This window comes from Streptopelia decaocto, assembly GCF_964273445.1.
Source record: "Streptopelia decaocto genome assembly, chromosome: 5".
Lineage (NCBI taxonomy): Eukaryota > Metazoa > Chordata > Aves > Columbiformes > Columbidae > Streptopelia > Streptopelia decaocto.
Genome location: NC_138659.1, coordinates 37,395,862 through 37,419,589, shown reverse-complemented (window position 1 = coordinate 37,419,589; position 23,728 = coordinate 37,395,862). Strand labels below are relative to the sequence as shown.

The following is a 23,728-nucleotide window of genomic DNA, read 5'->3' as shown; positions in this document are numbered from 1 at the left end:
TTCATTTTTGAAGCTCTTTAGAACTTTAACTCCCTCAGAGATGAGTGTAGAGGATCCTGTTTTAGAGCCAGATATGGAGTGATGAATTCTCAAGGTTGGTTTCAGTCCAGCTGTTACATGAAATACAAAGTGAGCTAAGGAGGTGAGCTAAGGAAGATAATTAAGGTAAGGAAGAAAGAAGAAATATTTAGATTAGAGACAAAGCTATAACTTCAAATGTTTGATTCCTATATTACTGTGTGTTTTCAAAACATTGTAGGCCGTAAGGTGTAAACGTTATTTCAATTGCCTTTCCGCTTTGGAAAGCTACTGATCATTTGCATTGAAACATTAAACACAGTCAGTTTCATTATCTGAGAAGCTTTATCACCAAGAGGTGTTAACTAATCTTAAAAAGTGTTTTCTTGCTGGCAGTGCAGGGAAATAAAATTAAACAATTTAAACTCCGAGTCCTTCAGAAAGTCTGTAGCATTGCAGCATCTCCTTTCATGTAAACTGACCTCAGCTTCTTTGTGTGCTGGGGCAGTTGATCTCACACCCAACTCGGGCTGACTTCCAGTTTTCTCCTGGCTTTTCCCTGCAGGTCTGCTGACTGCGGTCAGATCACCCACTGAGCAAGGTCTCAGCTGAGATAAATAGAACTGGAAGAAAACGGCTGTGGGTGCCTAAGGTACTCTGCAATATTTGTCATCCGTGGATAAGCAGCAATCAGCAAAACTCACAATAAGCGGTAAGTGCTCTAAATGTCATAATGAGCTCAGTCGTTGAAATCTGAATGCCATTTATGTTGCCCTTTGATAATAATTTGTGATTGCCTCTCAAGAGGGCAATCATGTATCCAGTACAGCTAGAAATGAGGTGCATGACCTGGGCTTTCCATTACAGTCTGAACGCTGTAAAGTCTACTAAAAGGGTCTTTGACTGCATTTGTGTGTAGATGGCTGACATTCACGTCACGTCTTAAAAGAAAGGGAATCTTAAATAACAGGATTTATGTGGAGAAAATGTGTGTAGATTGCAGGTATTCTTTGGAGAACTCTACACATAATGTTCTAGCTCATAAAATACGTGTTATGATGCTAACAACATCTGGTCTCTTTCATGCCCGTATTTGTATGTTTTGAAGATCTTGCTAAGCCAGACCTGTCATACTAAATACCTCATGGGGGGGGCGGTGATTTTGGTTGGTTAGTTGGTTTGGTTTGCTTTTTGTGGGTTGTGTGCTGGTTTTTGTTTTGTTTGGGTGTTTTTTTTTCCTTCCTCCTTTCTTTTTTAATTAGTTACTGCTGAGGTGTTTTGGCTTGATTTTCAGACTATAAAGCTTTTCTTTCTTTTCTGCCTCCAGACAGAACAGTTTTTAAATATCTTATCTCGAGAATTTATTGAAATGATATAATACTCTTTTTGGCTGCTTTTTCTCCCTGTATATAAATGCTAATTTAATCACAAATGTAATATAAACCCATGTTTGATGCTGATGGGCAGGAGAAAACATGGCATTGTTGGCAGACTTCAGCAGAGTTATGACAGAGGTGTGCAGAACCAAATCATGGCACTGGTTGCTCAGGCGAGGCAAAGAGAGGATGTGAGCTCAACATTCACGCCGCAGAACTACCCCGGCCCACCACAGTAAATGGCTAAATCCTTTTTCCAGGCCTGTGTTTAAACTTTCCTCAAAGAGCGTGCAGACAGTTTGCTCAAGGGGCTCTTCTCTAGCAAGTTCATTCCCTGCTTTTTGCGTTGTGTTGCACTAGGATCTTGGCAAGAGCAATCTGTCCACCCTTGGCTCTTTTCATCCTGCCAGAGCAGCACCACGTTGACAAAGAACCTTCTGAGCTGCAGAACTCGCGTCCTTTGATGCGCAGTACTGTGTTATCCAATTCTTAGAGCCGTTGGATCAAATATAGGAACATAGAGTTCTTACCAATGAGATGGTGACCTGTGTCCAACAACAGCCATGATTCAACAGACCCAGGATACCTAAGAGTACCTTCCAGACTGTTAAGTACTTTTCACTTAGGGGATCTCGTCTAGGGTCCTTGAACCAGTGGCTCCTTGAAAGAGCCACTTTCTCATCTTTCCTAGTGTAAAAGTTTACCGGGGGCTTTGGACGTACGTCTCCCAGTAGTGCTGGATCTCCTGTCCTGCTGCTCCTCTCTTCCCAACTCCTTCATCAGGTTGGCCTCTGTAAAAATTTTTTTTGGTTTTGGACTTCCTGCCGTTAGTTGTCCAAGGAGAAAAGTTCCCAAGGTCTTGGAGAAAGATTGGCTGGATGATTGTCAGCCTTACGTTGCTTGAGAGTCTTCAGTACCGCATTTAGTAGTACTTCAGTGCCTGCTTTTAGGTATCTGGTGCTAATGATGATAAAAGTTACAGGATGAAGAGGCAGTGAACAAGAAGGGGCTGCCAAAGCAGCCGAAGAAAACTGTTACCAAGGCTAATTCGTTTCTGTGGGAAACAACTTGTAGCAGGTGTGAGATTTCCCCATGAATGGTGAGTTGCTGCTCTGAGAGGTCAGGGTGGGCGTCTGTCACTCCAGGGGCCGGAGGGAAACTCTTCAGTGCACACAGCGGGAGTTCTTTCCCTGCAATTACAGGCAGCGTTTCCGTGTTCATCACTGGCAGGTCAGATGCTGTATGAAGACTTCTGTGCTCTGGCTCGCCTTACGGATATAAGAAAGTATCAGCAGATGGATGAGTTTCAGAAGAGACTAAGTGCTCTGAAGGAGTTATAAGGGTGATTCTGAATCCCTGACTTTGATGGGGTTTATCTACTGAAACCAGTGCAGACAGACGAGCATTTCCTCTGTTCGCAGCGCTGCTGTGCTGTATTCAGCTGTATTCAGTCCTCTACGACCTGATGGGGCTCAGAAAAAATGTCAAAAATAAGGTTTGGAGAGCCTGGAAACAACATGAACTGGTACCCAGAGGAGCAACACATGTACTGTTTGCATCCAGAGAAGACTCATACCTCATTCAAATGATCTTAACAAGCCTACTCCTGCCTTTGAAGTAGCACATTTGCTTACCATATTTGCCACTTGTAGCATGACTGTGTTTAGATTATTTTTTATCACCCATCTTTGCATAAAAAGCAGTCGCTACGCCACATCTACAGCAAAAAGAAATTGTGTGTGAAAATAAGATACCAATCTTAGAGACAGATATTTCTTCCCAGGCCACTGGGCTCCTGCATGGAGTAAACCTTATTTCATACTTTCTGGATTTTGCAAGCAGCCTTAGAAAAAAATCTGTATTTAGTAAGGGTGTTTAAAGTGTGCATCAAATCAGATAATCATAAGCCACCTACATCAGAGAAGCTTTTCAGTATGGCTTTGGCTGTGGTGGCTCTTTATGTATATTGTATATATTATCTCAACATTGAGACGTTGCTCAACAAGTGAGGTAAATGTAGAAAATACAACATGGGTACTAAAGACCAATATTTGCTAGTGAACTTTGTGAACTTTTCATCCCAATGGTTGCAGCAAACCTTAAAAGAGACTGAATAAAGTGATTCCGTTTGATACAGAATGAGAACCACACCACTGTCAGGAACTATGGAAGCTGAGCTTGTAATTGTCTGAAAGATCCAAGATTTATAGGAAGAGATCATGAGCATCTTTTATTAGAGCAGCTGGTTATATCTAGGAAAAGCAGATGGGCTTTGAGCCATGTTGCCTCCTCATGAGACAGAGCAGCTGCAAACTTCAAAGCAAGTGCTACCTGGGCCAAATTTGCAGGGAAATGGTGGCTGGTCTGCTGTGGAAACCTTAATAGTGGAACGAGGGCCGAGTTGTCTCTCTAATTAGCACACACGGAATCCAGAGGCATTCTTAGGGGGTAAAGAATGAAGTTCGGAGTATTGCGAAACTTATATTACTGTTGATTCTGTGATTGATTTATTTTTTGATCCAGCTGTAATTCCGAGGCTTCTGAAGGTGTTTCACTGGCCTCCTTATAAAGAGGAGATCTTGGAGGGCAGACAGCAAGGTGGTGACTTTGGGAAATCGTTCTCCAGCTGGTACGTGGGGGTTTCTGGTTTACACAATGCAGGTTCCCTCTGGTTCTGCCTGGCTCCTCGTTTTCAGCTGCCTGCTCGCCAGGGAGGTGAGGTACACAAGCCAGCCCAGAAAACATGTGGATGAAGCATTTGGACATCTGCAAACCAGGGCCTGTCTGCCCCCAAGACGAGAACAGGAGGAGCAGTGCAAATTGTCTCTGAAATGGATACTCAGAGTCAGATTTGTGCCTTAAAATCTGGGTCTTATTGGAATAGTTTTGGGTGTCTGGGGTCAAGTCAATAAGTCTGATGAGTTGTCTTCTGTTTTAATCAATGTTAATCAGATTCCAAATGATTAGGTTCTTTAAGGAAAAAACCAGCAACAACAAACCCCTTTGAAACAGTTCCTAAGAATGAAGAATCCACACATGAGAGAAACAGCCCCTGGCCCACTTGGTAGGGGCACGTACTTGGATGTACGTTGAAGGGGAGAGAGCAAGAACCCAAATATTTGTCTTTTGTATGCCAGACAAACATACCTTTTATGTCCTTAACAACAGTAACTACATTTATCTATTCTTTGAGAGAAAACATGCTCTGAAGACTCAATATTACAGGTAGCATTCATCCCGCTAAACAAAATCACCCTTTTTTTCAGAAATAAAAGCAATGAATTTGCTTTCTTTCTTCCATGCTACTAGCATGGTAGATAATAATCCTAGAGGGACTTTCCCAGCCACCTTTTTCAGTAGTTTATTTTTCTGTCCACTGAGTACATATGTATTTGCAAAAGCCCAAATTTGGAACTTTTTGTCTTGTTCCTGTTCATAGTCTGGTGTCCAACTCCAAAAGTGTCTATTTTCACTTTGCTGCCAGCTTTGATTTATCAGTTGGTTTTGGAATTTATTATCCTGGGCTCAGTTTTGGTTCAGTCGTCCAAGCCACGAACTGTAGAGCTGCTGCAGAGCTGCTCTTATCAGGCTCCAAGTACCTTAATGCAATTTTCTAGAGCCTGTAGTGGTGTTTTTTTACAAAAAATGCCTTACTTCTTTCATCACACTATGCAATACATCACTTTTCAGTAAAAATTATGTCTTAGAGTGTGCTGCCCAATACTGTCAAGCATAATAAAAACCCACTAAGTAACCTGATTTATCGAGTTGCAGAATACTTCAGAAGCCGAGTTCACATGGTTCTAGAAACTTTTTTGATTTAACTGAATTAATTAGTAGTAGAAATTGATACACAGAGTAGAAACAGTTGTCATACTCAGTCTGCTATAGGCCAGTTTAATATTTGGTGTGAACATTATTAGTTGAAATGTTTAATCCAGATAGCTTGAATACAGTAAGTCACATAGTGTTAAATATCTACCTTGGGGGATTTCAAAATATTAATATTTCCAAATGTAGTGCATGAAAGCTTTTACCTTCAGTGGAAAATACCAAATGTTGAGCTCCGGGCAAGTCGAATGGGGAGTGGAGCTGTTGGGAGCTTTGCTGAGAGTCTCTCACCTGTTATACAGGACTAGGGAGCCACTGTGGTCTTTCACATCAGAACATACGTTTTCATTTTTCCCAAGCCCTTAACCACAAAGTTCCAGAATTGTCAGTTGATTTTCAGTTAATTTAAATCATTTATTTGCTAGTCTAAGAGAGAAAAGGTTGGAAAACATCTAAAGGATCTGTAGGAAACAATTTTTTTTTTCTCTTCCACAGTAATTTCCAGTCACTTTGCTGTAGATTTTTGTTGTTAAATGTCTCACAGTCACACAGAGAAAATGACCAAGTCAGGGAGCTTGCAGCCTCATTCCCAATACGGTAAAGGACACTACCTTGAAAATTGACCTGAGCCTATTTCACACAACTCGTGGAAAACAGAAAAACAAAACAAACCAACCACCAAGCCAAAAATCTTTCTTAATCTTTATCAATGACTCGGCCTTCAGCATTTAACTTTTCCTTTTGGAACCCTTCCTTCCTTCCATACTAGAATAGAACTTGATTTATCTCTGCCCAGTAGCTCTCTTTTACCTGGAGACTGAAGTTAGGAGTTGTCAAGGATTCGGTCTGAATCAAGAGGTGAGTAATCCTGAGGTGTGGTAGGAACAGCTCAGTGTTTTTCCTGTTGGTGTGTCAAGCTGTGACTTTTCTCTCCAAAGGGATCAGCTGGACAGATTCCTTTAGGCCACAGGTTTTGCTTTCTTTTCCATTTTTCTTCTTCTTTCCAGTCTGGATTTGAATATAAGGGGAACACGTCAATGGTCTGATTGCTATAAATTATGAAAATGTCACTGTGTCTCCTCTTTATGGAAACTTTTTCACTTGTGTCTCTCTAAAATAGAGAATTGCATTCTTGTGCTGAGTTATAAGATGCACAGCTTATCTTTGTGAATCTTCATCATCCTAGAAATCCATGTAAATCATTAAAATCTTGAAATTTTTGTGTAAGGTCTGTATCCTATAAACTATTTAGTAATGAAAGCACCTAAGGACTGGAATGTATAAACTGGAAACTCTACTGGACTTTAAGATCTTTTGATTAAAAATACATATCAGGATGAAATATTAATCCGTAGAGCACAGGCTACACTTTGTATATCCGAGTGTTCGGGTGGGCTGAGTGTCCAGAGAAGCTCTTGGATTCAGTTTGTGTGGCAGATGCTTTTCACACCTGAAACCCTCAAATGTTCTCATGACTTGATTTTCCTTATTTTACTGTCACGCTGGTGGCAAAGGAACATTACACCATGCTATTGATTGTACTGACCTGTGTGGTCCTTTGTGCTGAGGAACCTGTTGTTGTGGTTTGGTTTGATTTTTTGTTTTCCACTGGCCTAAATTATGGTAGGAAGATCACAAATAGTGAAGAACATAACGCCTGTGCCAGAAGGTTTACAGATGAAACAGGGAAACTGCTGAGCCTGCTGTAGTTGTTTGATGGGAATGAAGCTGGGCAGAGGAGAGGGGGATAAAGGGAGAAAGGTGAAGTAGTGGGGTACTGTAGATCCAAATATTTTGGTCCATGTTATAAATATGTGTCTACAATGTGCATTTTCGCTAGTTTTCCTCCTCAACCTGTTTGTATCTGTAGCCAGTGTAGAAGGAGTTACATTTTAAACTGGGAAGATGTGATTTTCTGCAGTGGTGGTTAATAACACAGAGTAACTCTCCTTTTTCTCCTCCAGGATGCTTCATTGGTATTAGACAACCATGTTGCCTGCAGGGACTGCGGATCTTCCTTCATTATTTAAGTCCTTCTCTGCCTGGCTTGTGTTTTCCTGGCTGTAGTGGTTCAGCCTGGCCTGTTTCATACATTTCACACTTTCTTTATGTTGTATTAAAGCAGTATACACATGAGGTGATAAAGCCAAGACTACAGCCACTCCTCCATGTCCTCTGGCCACTGTCTTTGCTCTCTCTCTGCACAACCAGCCTCTGCCTTTTTTTTTTTTTAATATAATTTACGTTTTTCTCTCTCCAAACAGTTCCCCCAGAAGGTGCTGATGTCAAAGAGGACTGAGAAAAGTCCCAGGCTATCAGGAGATGCAAGCTTGCAGATCCCTGTGTGCCTGTTCACTGCTGGCGTTCTGACTCCACTCCGAGGGCAGAAGCAAGAGAGGTTATGATACCCATTTCTGATCCAGCTCACAGATCAACATTTCTTCCCCCTTTCTCAGTGTGCAACCACCTTCTGCTCACCAAAGCCAGTGACCGGGTGGATTTCAGCTGAAAGCCCTTGGCTGGGGTGCAGGCACCTTGGATTCAGCTCTTTCTCTCACCCTATGAACACACCACATTGCATCAAGTGAGGCTGCAACTGGTGGATCTTAGTGTAGTCAAAAATAAAGACACCTAAATGCCATTTTCCCAGTTTCACCTCAGGCAGCATGGTAGAGTTAATTCCAGCATGGAAAGACGTTATATTATTTATCATGATCAGAGATGCAGGCATTTCCCTGAATGAGCAGAGGTGGTGTAGTTTCTTGCCAAGATGAATGGGGATTTGAGCCTCGGGATGGAAGAACACGGAGGTTGATGATAAAAACTTCAAAGGAGTTCAAAGGTGGTAAATGGTAAGTCAGTTCAAATTTTAGTCAATGAAGAAGTATTACTTTGTATCCTAAACTCTACAAGTTAGCAGATCTTGCAAAAGATTCGTAAGTTTGATCGGCAAGTGTAGAGTCTTGCATCTGGGTAGGAACAACCCCAGGTTCTAGTATAAGTTGGAGAATGACCTATTAGAGAGCAGCGTAGGGGAAAGGGACCTGGGGGTCCTGGGGACAGCAGGGTGACCATGAGCCAGCACTGGGCCCTTGTGGCCAGGAAGGCCAATGGTACTGGGGTGGATTAGAAGGGGGGTGGTCAGTAGGTCAGAGAGGTTCTCCTGCCCCTCTACTCTGCCCTGGGGAGACCACACCTGGAATATTGTGTCCAGTTGTGGCCCCTCAGTTCCAGCAGGACAGGGAACTGCTGGAGAGAGTCCAGCGCAGCCACCAAGATGCTGAAGGGAGTGGAGCATCTCCCGTGTGAGGAAAGGCTGAGGGAGCTGGGGCTCTGGAGCTGGACAAGAGGAGACTGAGGGGTGACCTCATTCATGGTGATCAATATGGAAAGGGTGAGTGTCAGGAGGATGGAGCCAGGCTCTTCTCGGTGACAACCAATGACAGGACAAGGGGCAAGGGGTTCAAACTGGAACACAGGAGGTTCTGCTTAAATATGAGAAGAAACTTCTTCTCGGTGAGGGTGCCAGAGCCTGGCCCAGGCTGCCCAGGGAGGTTGTGGAGTCTCCTTCTCTGCAGACATTCCAACCCGCCTGGACACCTTCCTGTGTAACCTCATCTGGGTGTTCCTGCTCCATGGGGGGATTGCACTGGATGAGCTTTCCAGGTCCCTTCCAACCCCTGACATTCTGTGATTCCGTGATAAGAACACACAATACCTCCTTATATACTAAATTTCAACTGTATTTTAGCTTTGGATACTAGAGCATTACTTGTTTTATTGGGGGGGGTGTGGTGGCCTGCCTTTCAAAATTTTCTTTGTGGTAATTTAGTCTTACAGAAAATCTTACCTTAGGAGCAGCTGGTTCAGCAGGGAGCTGTTAGATGGTTTAAAGGGAAATGTCAAGAATCACATGGTCAGAGGACTGGCCAGTATTGCAGTGTGGAAATAAAAGCCCAGAAAACACTGAGCACATTCTCTCTTTTCCCTTTTTTGTGGGTAGAAAGCAAAGATAGAATTCTCCTTATTTGTCTGAACCAGAGACAAATTCATTTGCTTTTTCTGCTGAGTATCACATTGGCTGTGCTATATATGTTTAGAATACATGTTGGAGTTGTCCTTTAAAAAAAGAACTCTTTAATTTATGTTAGGTCTTGAGCACAGGAGTTCTATTTGTAACAGTACTGGTTTAGTGACCTTACTCTCTACTGACATGAAGCAATACTAAGTCTAGATGTACATGCTTATATGATTGCTCAGTTTTTCTTCTGACAATAAATAGCGGAACTCTTTGTAATGTGTGGCTGAAAACATTGCATTCGGTTCCGTTCTCAGCATTCAGCCCTCTTGATGGGTGCTCTGCAAGTGTGCAACTGATAGGATGCTTGTTTGCTCTGTGTCTTTGAAGCTCCTTGCAAAGCTCTGAGTCTGGGATCTAAAATATTCAAAAAATACAGAAATACAAACTTTCTTCTCAACTTCTTATTTAACTGTCAGAACTTGAAAGAGTAAATGTAAATAGAGACATGCTTTGAAGTTATGGCCTTGAATTCCATCTTAATCCGTCTTTTAGCAGGTTTTGACTGGCTGGATCGTCCTTGGCTCCTCTTTCAGAGGTACATTGTGTGCCTGTATGGACAAGAAGACATGGTTTTATATTCTCTAAGACAACTTGGTCTGGAAAGCTCAGCAGCAAAGATAAAATTTGCTTATGGAAAATCAGAGGCTAAATAAGTACTTTTTCCTGAAAATGACAACTACAGAAATCCCTGTGTTCCCAATCATGATGTTTTTATGGTGCATTGTTTCCTGGGATGGCTGATGATGGAGAGGACGAGGAGAGTCCCACTGGTACACACTGTGGGAGCAAAGCAGCCTTTTTGTATTCACCCCTGGTGCTGAGCATAGGGCTAAGGCAGCTTGTTTAACTGCGGGTATTATTATTCTTTCATTTCCCAAATATTTTAGCTCCCCATGATAGCTGTTTTTGTCAGGTAAACTACACATGTTCTTTGAAAAGTCTGCATTTCACGCTGTTACGACAGTTTTAATAGTGCCGTGTTGTTGTTAAATATAGGTCTATTGTTCAGAATTCAGACCAGAGACACAGATTTATCAGAGAACTTGAGGCTGCTGTGGGTATAGAACTTTTCTTCTATCAGAAAAGAAAAAAAGGAAGAACATATTTCATAGTAAAACAGATACTTTCTTATTTCTCTTCCTTTCCTGTTTGTCATTCCCAGCTTTATCCTAGTATTCAATAATCACAGAGACTGTATAAGGGTGGTCATTTCTATGTACATATATGTTTTTCGTGTCATACTGTGGTAGCACAATAATAAATGCTGGCATCACTGCTTTGGAGAATACACCATTCCTGGCTTGAACTGTAGGCTATGGAAAAGAGAAAAAACAGACATTTTGAATTATTGTGTGGGAAAATGAAATGAGGTTCCTTGTTGCTAGGGTGCTGTCCAAAAAATCAGTGACATAATTAAAAGTTGTTACCTTTTCCTAAAGCTTGGATAACATTTAAATTCTTCTGTAGATTTACATGCACTGCTGGTTCCTTTGAAAGTAAGCTGATTGCTTTCAGTGAGACCCCTCTTCTCTTGGTAAGAGTTTGGCATTTCCAGATCTAGTCCTGGAAGAGGAGGGAAACATATATCTACAAATACATGTTAGAAAAAGCAAATACCTCAATCTTTTGAGAAAAGGCTGCTGTGACACATGGGTCACACGTTTGGTGGTAGCATTTAACCAAAATGGATATTTTCAGCTCCTGGGAACCTGGGGGTTTGTGGCTGGTTTGGGTAGGTCGGCCAGCTGCCTGGGACGTGTTAACCAGACACGGGTTAACCCACCCTGGCTGCTTCTGCATCCACTGGTGCCCAGTGGAAACCAGCCACACAAAAAGGATTTCAAAGTTGCTCAGAAACATCATGTCATGTTGAAATCCTTCAAATACAAAGGCAACAAGATACACCCAAAAAAAGTGAGAAAAGGAAAACTGACATGCAGAGCACCTGCACCTTAGACTGGCAGCAAATTTTGCTGATTTAGCTAAAGTAGTTTAAAAAACCCCTACTTGTGACATGCAGGGGAGATCTCCTCACTCTCTACAACTACCTGAAAGGAGGTTGTAGAATGAAGGGGGTTGGTCTCTTCTCCCGAGTAACAAGTGATGGGATGAGAGGAAAAGGCCTCAAGTTGTGCCAGCGGAGGTTGAGGTTGGATCTGGGGAACAATTTCTTCCCCAAAGGGCTGTCGGGCATTGGAACAGGCTGCCCAGGGCAGTGCTGGAGTCACCATCCCTGGAGGGTTGGACAGATGGAGATGAGGTTCTCAGGGACATGGGGGGCAGTGCCAGGGGTGGGGGAATGGTTGGACTCGATGATCTTGAGGGTCTCTTCCAACCAAAATGATTCTGTGAATCTGTGATAAAGTTGCAGTTCATAAACAGAATTTTCACACAGAGCTTTTTCCCGTTTTAAAATAATTCCCGTTCTCACCGCCTACACATTCAGCAGAATACTACCTCTAACTAAAAGGACTTTTCACATGTGATAAACCAAGGTTTAAGAAGGCAGAAAGACAGGCGCTGTTGGGGTTGAGCAGGGAGGAAGGAGGAGACGGTGTTTCATGCTGGAGTAGAACTGCTCCTCAGGAGTCAGAGGAACATTCCATTTGCCTGGTTGTTACAGATCCATTGATTCCTGTCTTACGGATAATTGCTTGGTTAAGTTTTGTTTTGTTTCTTTAATTTCTCAATGGCATAGTTTTCAACTCAAGTTCTTTTTAAGCCTGGCTAATGCAACCTGTGTTTTCAAGTGATCCTGTGTCTCAGAGTTCGCTTCCTTGCAAAAGAAAACTTTGATGATGAAATTTCATGCTTTTCTTTTTGTGCTTTTCATAGCAGCTGTGCCTTCTCCGATCCTCCTGGTAACCAACGGCAAAGTTCAAAACTCTTGATAATATTGTTCTCTGCAGATTATGGTTGTATATCATAATTCTAGCTAGCAAAAGTTGTTCTTTGATAAAAGGGAATGTAGCATCATTTGTATTTACCGTCTCGTTCAAAGGAGTGATGTGAGGTTAATTGGAAGGTTAATTAGGAGAGGTTTAATAAAAAAGCAACAAGTCTAATCTCCACTCTCAGATTGGTGAGAGAGTTCTTTTCGCTTAGCTCTTCAATAAAAGCGACGTTCCTTGGAGATAAAGATCTCTGACACAGCAGGCAATTCCATTTATTTCAAGGTAGTGTAAGTTCACAGGGATGCTCACCTGGAAATACAGCACGAGGATTGGAGCTGCTCTGGTTGTGCTGTGCCAGCCACAGTAATTCTTCTGCCATGTTTTTAAGGAAAAATCAAAATCTTGAAAGGAAACACGGGAGTCAAGTTAAGTTTTCTGACAACAGAGCTGTAGGCCACTGTGACTTATTTTGCCTTTTTGGCAACCACAACAGAATTTCCAAGGTCAATAACAATGTCGGTGTCTGGTACTCTGCATTTTCTAAATCAGTAAGCATGAGAAAGATGTATTGCTTTTACGATTAATAGCCAATCAGCACTGGAAGCGGACCAGTCAAAGCCTGAAAAAATTGCATGCCTTTCCACTGAGTTGACCTTCATACAGCCCAGCCTTGCCTTGAGCACCCGTGGATATTTCTGCAGTCAGGGGTTAGATAGTGTAATGGTTCCTTTCAGGCCAAAGCCATAAATACTGTTCTAAATAGACAGTGGAAATATAGGGCCTGTGGTAGCCAGGCGGCTGCTCAGTTCTGCAGGGCTGACGGTTGCGAAGCAGCAGTGAGTCCGGAGGCTTTTCCTAAGCTTGCTCTGGTCCTGTTACTTCATTGAGGCAGAATGACCCAGGTGCTTTTCCTCCAGGCATCATTGTGGTCTCTTCCCACCTCACTGCTTTTCCTTCCCTGTTCTTTGTGGGTTCTACACACAGCAACATTGAGGAGGGGAGTGATGAGCAAGTTCCAGAAGCAGCTGAAAGGAGTGAGAAGAAACCATCAGTGGCACAGATGGAAGAGCCAGAGAAAAGGGCCCAGCAGTGGGAGAAGGTGCTCACGGGATGTGAACCAGAGAGCGGGTAGCCCCTCCACGGCTTCCAGGGTGTCACGGCTTCGTGTTCCAAGCTTTGGGGACACCCACCGGCAGTCTCAGGCTAGTGATGTTTCACATGTCATTTATGATCTCAATTCACATCTTGGTTTATTTGATTGTTGCATTATGTCATTATAGAATTTAAAAAGAAAAAAAAGAGCACCTTAGATTCTAAATCACAGAAGTCTGAGGTGAGGTATTGCATGAGAAATGAGCGGACAGCGGAAGGGCAAAGCCTGTGGAGCTGGAGCAGCGGAGATGACATTTCAGATCGAGCACGTGCCCCTGCTCCAGGTGCCGAAAAGCAGGCAGCAGGGTGAGGAGATGAAGAGATGGTCCTGAGGGCTCTTAAGTCTTTGCCGGGATTCTCTAAGAGCACACTTAAAGGCAAATGGAGCACTCCGGGAAGCCAGCTGCTGCAGGTGGTGAGGGGAAGAGGTTGGTTTTGAGTGTACCTTAAACCTTTCACAATAGTGCATTAATTCGCTCTCAGTCTTAAGTATCAGAAAAAAATTCTAAAAGTGTGGACACATTGTTTTACAGGTGAGAGCTTCCATTGTATTCTGGGAAATATCCTGTATCTGCTGTCATATGTTCAGTATTAAGACTGTTTGGAATATCCCTACCTTGTGATGTGCTTCAAGATTCAAGAATCACACTTGCCACCTCTGCATTTAAATATTTCATTCCCATCATCAATATCTTCATTTTTGCCTTTACTTTTGTCAGCTTTAAGGTTTTTCACACTTTTCCCTTTTTGTGTTTGTAATTGACAGCTGTGCATATAGCTTTAATTTATATCTGGTCTTATAAATTCAACAAGATATGATTTTTCAGAAGCTTGTTTCTCATTGACGCCAGAAATGAGCCTGTAATATCCAGTATTGGTGTGTGAGAGTTCTTGGTAGGTGATAGATAATCTGTACTGATGTTTGCTCTGCAAATACATAGTCAGCCTGTCAGCGTGAGGTACCATGGTGTCCTGGTTTTGTTAAAACCAAGTTTCTCTTTTAGTGAATGTGCCTGTCAGCTAAAGCTTCATATGAGCTGCATTTTCCTGGAGAATCAGATACATGTTTTGGTAAACATAGCAATGGAATGTGAAGTTATTGCTAAGCATGGATGGACATCTCGCCAGAGGGGCAAGGAGAAACCGGTGACCAAGGAACTGGCCAACTGTGTATAACATCCCATTCACGTGAATACTTCATATAAAAGTGGGAGATCACGAGGATCTTGTCCCTTTCCTTTTCTCCCTTCTGCTTATGGCCGACATTATGAGACGACCTTGCGAGTCGTCCCTGTGAACTGAGGCCTAGTGAGAGACTGAATCCAGCTCCGGTTGGCTGCAGAGTCCAGTCCAGGACTTTGGGTGCTAGCTCTGCAGTTGCTGGGACTTTCAAGATTGGTTTTGTATATTTTGTACTATTTTCTCTATTCTTATTAGTAGCATTAGTAAAACATTTTTTATTTTTCCAACTCTCTTCTCTCTGTCCTTCTTTCCCTCCCGATCGCCTGTTCTGAGTGGGAAGGGGGGAGAGGGAGGGGCTGCAGGGGGAAGTAGGGGGGAGAGGGGGTTAACAATACATCTGCCAGGGTTTTATTGTCACCCTGCCATCAAAACCCTTAACACGTGGGAAGTGCCAAGTGTATGGACAAAGAGTTAGAAGGTGTTTCTCTTCATTACAGCACTAAGACTGGCATTTGCCTTGTCTAATTAATCAGCAGTTCATCTGTGAGGTGTGTCCTTCGTCCTCCTCCAGGTAATACTGAAAACCCTTGAAAATCCCAAAGCAGGGCTTGGCCAGGTGAGTCATTTCTCTTTAGCCTTTTGGTCCAGCTCAAGCATTCAGGAGCTCGTGACTCCTCACGCATTCTCCCCTGCTTGCACACAGCCACGTGTTTCAGTGTCGTCTGTTGTTACTCCCTCCTACGAAGACCTTTGCCTCTTCTGCAGGCCCTGCCTCTGCAAAGGCACGTGCAACAAACCTAGCTACAGCATCCGCAGTGAGAAATATCCCATAACGTCCCACACTGCGCCTTCAACTTCTCCACACTCTGGAGAGTGTGGGGAGAGCCGGGGGGAGATAAGCAGCCCAGCAGAGATGCGGGAAGGTGAATGCCACGCTCATGTCATTATGAATGAGAACTCTTGAGTATGAGTACACAAGCTGGGTGTTATCGCTCTGCGGTGTGGTACGGTGCTTTTTTGCTTTGAACTTCCTTCCAATACTGGAAGCCTTGGAGCAGTACTTGAAGACTGGTTTTGTTTTGAAGGTGAGAGCTTTGAGAAGCATTTCATTCTAAACATCCACGTCCTTCTGTCTCCTGTCTTCTCTCAACCAAGACATTGTAGCATATTGAAATTCCTAACTGGCTTTTTTTTTGTTAACTTCAGGCCTTTGTTTTCTATATGAGTAATAGTGAAAAATGACCCCCCACACAGGAATCATTCTGGTAACTCTGATAACAGTGAAACAACAAATTTCAAGGATCATCGGCCTCTCCAAACGTTCATTTTGTTAACAGACATAACAGCAAAGTAATCGTCATTAGAATAGTAATTTTGTTCCAGCAACCCTTAAACTCCCGCTGTGCCACTGTATTGCCAGTCTCTGTGCTGAGCTGATGGAAGGAGAGGATGATTCTATTAAGTAAGTTTCAGAATAATTGAAGGTCTTTTAAGATACAAACTTCGCTTTGATATAGGAATTTCAAAGGTGAATGGAAGCTTCAAAGGAGGCACTGGGAATGCAAGGATAGCAGGACTGCCTTCCTAGTGGTGGGTATTTCCTGTAAAGATACTGGTTCCTACTATTCACACCAACAATATGTCAAAACAAGGAATTTAATTTATTCAGTTCTCTTAGATGCCATATGTAGCTGTCTTTTTAATGATTTAATGTATAAACATGAGAATGCATCCTTGCCATTAAACTGCATTAGCAAATACTGTCTTTTTTTTAAGTAGTCCTCTGTAAATTTACTACATCTTTGGAAACCAGAACTACAGAGACTGTGTTAAAACAGTATAGACACTAACAGGAAATGCCTTTGGTCTTGCGTAATTTCTAGACTGAACTATGAAAAGTTGCACTGTACAGGTAGAAAACTATGGAAAGTAAAAAACTTAAAAAATTAAAAACTCTCTACATCGCTATAGATTCTAGGAGCTTAGATATTTGGCAGATTTCTTGTCCTGCAAGCACCTTTCCTTTGCACCTCTTTTGATGTAGAGATTCATGCAGCTGTAGAAATGTAGTACACAAGAATAAGAGATGTTCTAAGTCACCTCCGTGCCAGATCTGCTCAGCCTATGTAATTCATGAGAGCACGACACAAATCCCAGTGTCTCCCCAGCATAGCTATTCTAGTATTTTGTTAGCTTTGTAGTTTAAAATATCATTCTAGGGTCTAACCAGAGACTATCCTTCTGTCTTTAATGTTTGCCTGTTCTTGGTCTGTGCTCGTGGATGTGGAGAAAAGTTCATTTCTCTTTGCTGTTTCTCTTTGCAGCTTGGTATGTACACACAATTTATTTCTTCTTTAGAGTTAACCACTCCAGTTGTTCTAGTTTTTCCACAGAGGTCACAACATCTGGATTTTTGCTGCTATTCTATGGTGTGTTCAGACTCTGCTCAGTTGGTTCACATTTTTTGGAAATGCAGAGCATAAAATAAGACACAACACTAGCTGTGTATTTATCAATAGTAGCTGCAGTGGAAAGATTAGTTATCATGTAGTGTGAGTTGTATTCCTTTGAATGTATCTTCCTTATTTGCAAAGGAGTGAAACTGTTGACTCCTGTTCAATTCACTGTTAAGACTGATGACAGATTCTTTTTTGCAGAAGTGGTTCCGCGCCGTTTGTTCCTCAGTGCGTATTTCTTCACACAATTATTTCAGGTATAAAATTTTGCATTTCTTTTTTAACCTTCTTTTCAGACTGTTTCTCAAGATTTTGAATTCTAATCACATTCCTTATTGTAGTGAAATCTGCTGCTCTTTAAAACCATGTCATTTTGATTATGACACGAACCATTGATAACTGACTGTAGATGTGGCTATTTCACTGCTGTTGCCATCACCCTGTAATTGATTTATCCAGCTAATGTTTGTCAGGCTTGTTGGGAAGATTGTCATTGGAGATATTTTTCTTCATTTTGATCTGCTGAATCTAATGCAACCCAAATACACCTACACAGTCAAGTTATTGGTATGACTCATACCCCTGGCCATTTGTATATACTATCAAATGTACATTGGAAACAGAGACTATAACAAGGACTCCAAGAAAGATTCTAGTCTCTGCTATGGAGAATTATTTAACATCAGCATTTTAATAAAGTAGCTGTAGAATTATTAAATATCAGCTGCCTGACCACACATGAATATTGGGTACATACAACATTTTTTTTTCCTCTAATTTGTATGGGTGGATTGAAAAATATTGGCATACGCTGATATTTTTAGTACTCTACACAAAGCTTTTCCACCATTAGTATTGATTTCAGATTTTTTACTTGTCTAGAGAATGGTAAGATTAATGAATAAACTCTGCTCTTCTGTGTTCCAGTTCAGTCTAATTAGATGATGGGATTAACTGAAGTCAAGCAGCCACTGCCCACTGCCCTGGTGCGGCTTTGACAAGGGTATTTAAATTAAAAAAAGGAGTTATTTGCATGTTAAGGAGGGGAAGGGATAGTATGTAGCAATGTGTTTTGCTGAGGACAAGAAGAAAATGGTGGTGACTGTGGCAAGAACAGCAGGGATGTGATGGAGGCGAGACTGAAGGAACAGGCAGTTGGACACACGCCACTCCAAAGCATCTGACTCATTCTTCAACAAGCATGGGTAGGAGACTGGAGGGTTTTAGAAGCTCAACAGCAATCACAAAAGTTGTTCAGTCAAGAGAATAATGATGCTTTTAGTGATCAGGAGTAAAAGATGCTTTTCCATATGCTTCAAGTATTTAAAAACTCTCAAATTCATAAACAAAATCCTTTTCCTGAAAGCAAAAGAAGACAACAGTATCAGAAATACAACATACTAAGTATCTTCCTTTGTAAAGACAGGCTTTTTTCCCCTTTCAGGATGTTTTCTTTTCTGAATATATATGCAGCACTGCGCATACTAGTTCACAGTTCATCTTCTTGTCTCTTGTGCTCTTCTTTAAATAGAAGCCACAAGGGATGAATTGTGCATTCAAACAGACTGTTTACTTTTTATTACTCTCTTTTTTTCTTAAGAGTTTCTTTGGGTACCTTTAAGGCCTGATCTGAATTCCCTTCTGAGCATCCTTGGGGACATTCTTCTCTCCTATGTAGGGCTGACTTTGCTGGCCACATGGACTGTGAGAGTTCATGGCAAAATGCTGAGTTCTAGAGACGTTACAGGAGCAATATCTGTCAGAGACCTCTTCTCCAGCCATTACAATTTACTTCATAGAGGAACAATAATGGCAAATTCCTTATGAGCTGCCTGCAGAAGAGTTTCTGTGGCAGGGAATTGAACAGCATCTTTTGTCACATAGGTATATTTTAAAAGATTTTTGTGCATTGGTTAGGGAAACGTGCAAGATTGAATCTACAGAATATGTTTAGATAATGTGTCATTATGATCACTCAGCCCCTACTGTTAAATCTCAGTGGATATTGCCGTTTATACACAATGAACTTTGTTTTTGCATCCAGAGCATCATTGGCATAGTGGGGCTTCAGATCACTGCTGTGAAATTGGCTGAAACAGATATTCAAAATATAAAGTACCAATATTTTAATGTTGAAATTCTCCCTTGAAACAGCAGGAGAGCGTAATTAATGCCAATCAAAAGTTTCGTGGAAAAAATATTGTCTCACAAATCTGGCATAAGTTTTGAAGTGATTACAAGTTTAGATGATAAAAGTAATGGCGCTGTCACAGTGTCTTTAGACTTCTGTAAAGTGTATGACTGAATGGTGCTCGACATCCCTTCAAGAGATCTGTTCTTAGTGCTGTATACTATCTGTATTAATCTTTTTGAATAAAGCATGATGGCATTGCTAATAAATACGCAGATGACAAAAGTTGGTCGACTTTCAGGTAAGTTTATGCAGGCGGACCTAGTTCATGTAGTTAGATCTAGGTGATACTATATCCGTACACCTTGGAAGTTAGATTTCTTTGCAGGTATCCCGGTGTGTTAGAACATCCATCAGAAAAGATGCGGGATAGCTGATCCTGGGTGGAAAGCTGAGTTAGGTGGAGCAGCAAAGTCGGTCCTAACCCTACAACTCTGTGATGCCACGGACTCTCCAACACTAAAGTGTTGCCGTTGGGATTTGTAGGTGGCAAGTGCACCTAATTTGATACCCTATAATATTTCAGATCAGGATTTTCCAATGACAGTAGCACATTTTCATCCTAGAGCTGAACGTCAGCAGCAGGCAAGTCATATCAGTTTGAAGATATTTAAGAACAAGTACTAAATGAATTGAAAAATGGATATTTTCTAGCGGTGAATTCTTAGTACCTGCAGATCTGACTTCTCTGTATTTCTTGTAATTAAAAATTTAAAGCATAATTCTAAATTCCTAAAGAAATCATTAATAAAGCCTATTAAGCTGAACTACCATTTCCCATGAGAAGGTGAGGTGGCCGTTAGTGGATTTTTCCAATGTAATGGTTTTGTGTCCTTGCCGAAGGATTTGCTGCTTTTCAGCTGGGGTTTGTTTAGTGGGTGTCTCTGTGCAGGAGGGGCGTTAATACCGCAGCTGAACTTTGGTTTCCAAACATGGCCAAGCATTAACGTTGAAAACAGCCCCGTGTGAGCAGATGGCTTTGAGGTCTCTTTTTGTGGCTCTACCAACATCTCACAAACCAGTTGTTTTCAACTACGCGCAAATGTGCTGTGGTGAAATGTGGAGTCTTAACTAACAGTGTTTGTGTATCTTTCCATGGTTTCTGCTCTGCAACCAACAAAACCACCATAGAGTTCAGACTGTCTTTGTTTCCAGCCATTTGTATTATACATAGCTAATGCAGCTGGATTCTATCTCAATTAAAGCCTCTGGATGCTGAAACAGGGTGGGTAACAGAATCACCGAGCAGAAATAAGTTGAAACTGTGTATTTTGATACAGATTGTGATGCTTATGGCTTGTGACAGCAATGTTTTAGTTGACATAGGTGTGACAACATGATGCCTCTGAACCTTCTTCCTGCAGCAGAGCTGGAATGGAGAAGAAATAGAAAGGCTTTTCCTGTCCCACCTGCTGCTTCTAAATTGCTCTGCATTCTATAGATTTCATAATGTAGCTTTTTTTCTCCTGTTTTTCTATAATTATGTTTTATGGCTGGAATGTAGCTTTCTTAAAATGTTTGGCTTCTAATGAGATTTGCCTCAGTCTGACTCATGTCTTCTCTAGCAAGTTCTCCATGACAGCTTTGCTGTTCACAATACCACCTTGCTTTTACTTTGTCCCTGGCAACATCTACCCCAATGCCAGTCCCCAAGGAAAGATGAAGGGAGCTGAAGGAGGCTCTTGTGAAAACACGATGTCAGTGATGGAGGCATCAGAATTCAGAGGACACCTGGTCATCGCTCTCAGGGGAGCACATGGTGAAGGTGAAGATGCAGTATGGCTGGAAACAACTAAAGGACAGGCAAACCAGAAGAGACAAAAAGGAAGATCCTAGTTTGGTCTGGGGCATTTGGGTCAATCCTTCCTATGAAGAGCAGGAGCCCTTAGAAAGGGAGTGGTGATGAGCAGGGAAGAAGAGCAAAAGTTGAACAACGTGGTCTGAGGAGGGAATTAACTTTGTGAGAAAGGAGGATCCTCAGGAAAGAACTGAGTACGAGGGAGACGAGAAACAGTTTCATGGGGAACAGAAAGTATAATAATCAAGTAACAGGCTCAATGACATATGAAAGCAATAGAGAATGAGAAGAAAAGAATGCTTCTGTTTGTATAGGAAACAGGACACAGAAAAATAGAGAGAGCAAAGAACAAAACAAAGGAACAAGCAGAGAGAGATCTCAGGTCACCCACAGCTTTTGTGTTGGTGAATCCGAGTACAAGTGAAGCGATGGCTGCGTGTTCTGAGCCAGCTGTGTGCTGTGGAGGAAAGCAAGCCGTTCTCGCAATTCCATTACGTTAATGGTGTTGGCTGCTCTTCTCTGCTGTTCTTATGAGTGTGCATCAGCTGCTCCTCTAGACTAAAGAGCCAATTCTCAAGGCTCTTTTCCTTTCCTTAGACCTATACTTTGGTCTCCATATGCTCACCTTCCCTTCAATAAACTAAGGCAATGAATAGTACAGAGCAGTATTTTCCATCTGAAGACTTTATTAATCAAATGGAGAAAGTTTAGGGCACTAAAACTATTTGCAAATCCAGGGCAAATTTAAGGAATATATCAGATGAAAAAGAAGTGATAGTATGAGACGTAAGGGTGGGGAGTTTTTTAAAAGGTCATTTGCATTCTAAGATTGACTTAACATTAAGAAGGAATAAAGCAAACACAAATACCTGAATCATCTAAACTATTTCTAGACTATAAATCTATATATATATCTCTATATAAACTATATCTAGACTATTTGGGTTTAAGCTGAGTCCAGCTGAGCGAAAGTACTTATAATTTTTGGATTGGCTATCATCTAAAGATAAACACAGAAATCCTGTGCTCTCGCAACGCTTTTCTCAAGCTGTTTTCACAGCCATTGTTTCTGTAGATAGAATCCTCTGTTTTGGAAGTCAGGTATCCTTTTATTTTTACTTAATATTAGCCTGTTTATAAGGCATGCTGTTTCCTTGTCCTCAGCTTTCCAGGCCATCCAGGACCTTCTCTACCAGTGATTCACCCACTGATACTTGCTGTTCCAATGTTGTTTGTGTCAGCCTCAAACTCTGCCACTAATTACTTTGTTTTTCACCCCCGAAGTCACTGATAATAATGCAGAGACAGCATCCAAGCTATGTAAAGTCTCATGGTGATTCCTGTTGATGATAATGGCTTGATGGTCGTCACAACCATCTGTTTGATGTGGGTGATGATAATTTATTTCCTAATGAGTCCCAGGGTCTCACTCTCAAAGAAGTGTTCTCACTGTGTGTTGTGGCTGTTTGGGGTGGGACTCTGCATTGTTGCACTAGAGATCTTTAAAGTGCTGCACAAACATCCTTTATCTATCTTCGTCATTACTCACTTTAGGAAAAAACAAACCACATAGTCTAAAGATCTGAGAGGGCCATATTATTTTTTTTGGTCATTACTTGCCTCATGCAATTGAATAAACTTCACAGGTAACTGCTTGCTGAATATTCCTAACCATTTACTCTCTCAGCACTTGCATAATAGTGAAAAATATTGAATGTGACGCTTCTTTTCCTCCTTCCTTTTATCTTTGCCTTTTTTCTCCTACAGTTCGTACATACTACGTTCTTATAAAATGGATCCTTAAATTTGGTGCAGTGAACATGGAGATAACATGTAGTTTATGAAGACTGTTGACAGGATTCGTTCCCATTTCCTGGCAGGTCATTCTGTGTTATGATGATAACGAATGATCCTCCAGATTAATGATGTGGGGGGAGGCTTTGTTACTACTGAGGCCAAGGGAAGTTGTTCCGTTGACCTTTCAGTGCTAGGATTTCACTCTCAGAAATAAATTGGAACTGAATATAGATGTAGAGGCTTGGGCAGTGGCTTTTAGGATTATTTCTGTCAAAATCCTGTGTGCCTAGAGTCTCTCCTCAGTGCTAACAGCTGGGTGCCAGCGGTGTTTGTCAGTGCGTTGTCCCCAGCTTTCCGTGCTTGGTGCTCCAGGATCCATGATGTTGTGTGTCTTCTCATTTCTTAAAGATCTGTATATCCCGTAGAAGTGTTCTTAGTGTGTATGCACATCCAAGTTAGCAGGTGCTCAAGTTTTTCAGCTCTCAGTATGGCACCAAAGGTATTTGTCTGTCTTGTGAGTTGAGTTGTTGGGAGTAAGAGTTGCTGATGTGCTACTTAAAATATATTTAAACTTTTACAAAGAAGATTATAGAAAAGATGCTGCTGGAGATTAGAAGAAATTCTTTCTGAAGTTATTTTGAGGCAGTAATTGATAGCAAACCTGCTTCAATAGCTTTTTAATGTGGTTTAGAGTTCAAAAGGATATTGTGTCATTTCTTCAGCAGCGGTTGTAAGCAGCTAGATAGTTTGTTTAAATATTTTGTGTAGTTCAGCAAATAAATTTTGAACAGATAGCTTCCATTAACAAACTGATTAGAATATCAAACATGCACCCTATTTCCAGGAGTTCCAACTCTAAAAAATATGCATAACCTAAATTTTCAAGCTATCGGTGTTGTTTTGTTATAGATGAAGTTTATCTTTCTGCTTATCTTGAGAGACACAAGAATGT

The 23,728-nt window shown here is 41.6% G+C and overlaps 1 long non-coding RNA gene across 1 annotated transcript; it reads left to right on the top strand.

Moving 5' to 3' along the window:
• Positions 1 to 589: 589 nt before the first annotated feature.
• Positions 590 to 14,610, top strand: LOC309439926. Its single transcript, XR_014184086.1, has 3 exons — positions 590 to 730; positions 7,490 to 8,077; positions 13,185 to 14,610. It is a non-coding gene; the product is annotated as an uncharacterized lncRNA (long non-coding RNA).
• Positions 14,611 to 23,728: the final 9,118 nt, after the last annotated feature.